A 4,038-nucleotide genomic window follows, 5' to 3' on the forward strand; every position below is an offset into this window, starting at 1 on the left:
GCTATCCCTTTCCTTTTCTATCCACCTACCCCCCAACACGCCCTGCCCACAGGAAATCTGAGCTATTCTCTCTGGATGAATTCAGGACTCAAAACACCAGGCAGAAAGGATGACTGCCAGGGAGAGAAGGACTCAAAATGGGATAAAGTAAACGCCGCATGTTGGATGGTGGAATTCTCAGACACCTTCCTGAGACCTGCTTCCAGAATGCTGGCTGCCAGTTAAATTGGATGATTTCACTCCGAGGAATCAGAGACAGTCTCCAGATAATGCCATCTGTTATTTGTTTGATCAGCCCCCTGATCATCTGACAGTGACGCTCACTGGTCAGTACAGCCAGACTTCTCAACATTAACTCTCAGGCAAACCTTCTTCAGTGCCCCTGTCTCAAATAGGACACACAGCCAAGGTCATTAGGACACACAGCTGAGGTCATCAGACACAGCCTTCTGCCTAAAAAAACAGACCAAGACAAATACCAAGAAGATCACATTGGAAAATGAGAAACTGCAAAGAATAAAGGAAAACTTAAAATATATTTGACCCTATCAAGAGACAAAAAGAGAAAATACTGTATTCATAAAGTAAACATAGGATGCTATAAAAATGAAGCAATCAGCAAATGCAAAATAATTCTCAAAAAATAAAATTAAAGTAGCCAACGTTTTAAAAAAATTGATAACCAAGATGGAAGATAAAGTCAAAGAAATCTTTCAGAAAGCAGAGCAAAGAGATGAAGAGTAAGAAACAAAGATTTAAAAACAAAAAGTTAGAAGAAATCAGTCGAAATCAGCAAAGGAATATCCCAGGTTGAGTGCTTTGTAGCAGCCCATCCAGAGACAGGATAGGTGGGCCCAGGAGGGAGGGAGGTTGAGAGTTATCCTGCCAGCCAGCGTCCTGACTAAAGTATCACTTGGGAGAGGATAGGAGAAGAGTGGGGAGAGGCAGCTCAGAGAAAAGCAAGCACACCTAACCCGCTAAGAGATAGGCAAGAATGCTCCCAAGTCCTTCTTGGGAAAACAAAACAAAACAAAACAAAAGTGTGTTGTCTGATTTAATATATCTTTGTTTTATTTTACAATAAAATGATAAGTATTTTAAATCAGAAAAAAAGGCGCCACGTGTGAAATTTTATTACAATATGTTTTCCCCAAAGCAAAGCAAGAAGAGAAAAGAATTTAAGGGGGCATTAAATATGGGATTGTTTGTGCCTGAGGAATCCAACACTTCTCCACCTTCAAATATAAATGCTACTAGAGTAAGAATGAACATAGAAGAATCTGAGCTTCTGATCTACCATCCACTGGGACTGGCTACGTAAACTTGGGCATGTCATGTCACTTCTCTGGGACTCAGTGAGGACCCCTGCAAAATTACTTCTAAGAATCGACTAAAAAAGAGTAATATTTATTTCTCCTCTTCTATTTTCTGTAGTTCAAAGTGATTTTATATAAGAGCGATTTAATCAAGACTTATAGTCATTCATCTGAAATACACCTTTGAGTAAAAGATCCAGCCGGATCTTTGTCCCACTGTTCTTTATCTGATGTTCTGATACGTGGGAACATGAGGCTCTGTCATCATCCACGTGCCTTTCTCACTTTGCTAGCCAGCCAACAAGCAAGTAGAAAAAAATCAAGCAAAGTGCATTAAGGTTGCTCTTTCCCACCATATCTCAACAGGGCTACTAGAGAGAAAATGGCACCTAGAATATGATAGTTAGTCCACTGGCCTCATAAGAAGACTTTAAAACTTTGGTTAAAGAGGAGTTGAGATAGTTCAGGAAAGTACAGGAAAGTACAATACTTATTTGTAGTTATCTCATCTTTTTTTTTGCATTTTCTATGCATATGCTAAAATGCATATTGTGTATTGGTATGTATTTGTAGAGTAGCATGTGTACATTATATATATGATGCATATATTTCTGGTAATATTTGGAATCTATTAATTCTACAGCTAGTACATAATTATCCATAATGTGTGCTTTCAAAACAAATTTAGAGACTGACAGGAAAGGGGCAGGCATATACAAAGGCCTGACATGAATTCAACATGAAATACTCACTGCACTTAAGGAATTCCATTCTAATTTAGGCTAATTTATCAGAATAATTTCAAACCATTGTCAGAAAAGATTCCCACACATTTCCTTCGTTTCCTCTTCAGAGAAATAATTATATCTCATATCAGAAGGGTAGCGTGGGGCAATGAACCTGGGAACATTTAGGAGGTTCTCTCTCCTCGAGGGAAGTCAGGCTAAAGGTTAAATGAGAGTGGGTTGCAGCCTCAGCTCTTCCAGTATAAAGACATGACTTGAGATTTTGCAGAATCTTGAGGATGTCTATGAATACTAAGCTTGGATCTCAGACATAGGATGATTCCATTCTTCATTTGAAATCATCATGATGATGATCATTGCCACTTTATGAGCAGAATATGTCATCCTACTCCCTTATAGGTTGCAGAGTGAGCAGTCATGTTTAAGGAAAATGTTTGAAAATGAGCGATGGAAGAGAAACTCAGTGGGAGTATTGTGATAATGGAATTCTATTCTACAATTACTAGGAACCCACAAGTTTTCTGAAGGGTAAGAAATAGGGGATGTTATTCCGAAGGAGTAGCTTGTGTGCATCTAATAACCGCAGACAAGGTCCCAATGGCAGTAACTGGTCCTGAAGCTGTCTTTTCAAATTAGAGGGCTGCTGAGTGAACAGTTTGAGCTGCTCCTCCTGGTCTATTTGGCCTCTTCCAAATTACCTGGCATCTTCATTAATTTAAAAGGAAACATTATTGGGAGCAGCTATTAATATAGAAAATAACATTAACTTTAAATTGTGGCCTCTGAGAGCTGGGCAATGAAATCTTTCACAGGTGTTCATTAATTTCTCATTTTGTAGAACACTACTGAGGGCTTTAAAACATACAAAAACGGAGTAGATTTTAGTTTCCAACTGTTTTCCTTTTTTGGGAAGCTGGTAACCTTAATAAGTATCCATCAGTCCTAACCTTTGCCTTTATCTTACTTATTTTCCTCTTTCTTCCTTCTAACACTAGGCCATTAGAGTGCGACAGAAAGAGGGCTGGATGAAACCAATGAAGACTTTTCCTCTCATCCAACTCTGCCACTTATTAGCTATATAACCTTGGGCAAGTCACCTAAGCTCTCCGAAGCTTAGTTTCTTCATCTATAACACAAAGGTGATGACACCTGCCCTGCCTTCCTCTCAAAGCAGAGAACTGAAAGTGCTTTGTAAAATTCAGTTATATGAATTTATAACATTCTAAAAACTGAGGCTGGAAGATGGTACTTAATTCATTAAAGAAAAGAAGTTTGACAAACATCGAAACCATTTCAAGATGTGACTTTCCTCTTACAACTAAATCAAAATTCTTTTCAAAACGTGGGTCACGAATCATCCTTATGGAACCAAGAAGAACCTAATCTAGAGGCAACGTTTTTTTTTTCCCCCCCAAGAGTACTCATATTCCATTTAGATATAAAACACAATGAAAAAGATCGCCGTCAGCAGAGAAGCTCACAAACTAAAAGTCACAATCATTTTTATCTTTTAGGTATTATTATGCTGAGAAAGAAAGTGGTATCTCGTGGGGTTAGCTCTCTGACTGCAAATGACTTTGCTCCCATAATCCTTTCGTACAAGTTAAACCCATGCACAGAGTCTTGACTTAAGGAAAGTAAAACATATTTCATCTTGAAACATCAAGAGTTTCCCTTGACCTGGTCAGGGTGATATATCATCAGTGAGACTCTATGTAAAATCTTTGCTCCCAACTTGCCCACTAGCAGCCATCAACACTTTGGGATCCAGCTTGCCTTTGGAAACCAAAGATTTTGGACTCCTTCCTGTCAAATTCCTCTATAGGCCTCCTCAGTCTTCTAAATCTGTACTGATGATTTTTTTCCCCCTCCAATCTCTATAACATCTAGAAGAGTGCTGAGCATACAGGAGATACTCATTAAAAATGCACTGACTGATGATTGAGGAATATTACCTTGTATACAAAATATTATGT

Source organism: Pteropus vampyrus, unplaced genomic scaffold (genome assembly GCF_000151845.1).
Source record: "Pteropus vampyrus isolate Shadow unplaced genomic scaffold, Pvam_2.0 Scaffold180, whole genome shotgun sequence".
NCBI classification, from domain to species: Eukaryota; Metazoa; Chordata; class Mammalia; order Chiroptera; family Pteropodidae; genus Pteropus; species Pteropus vampyrus.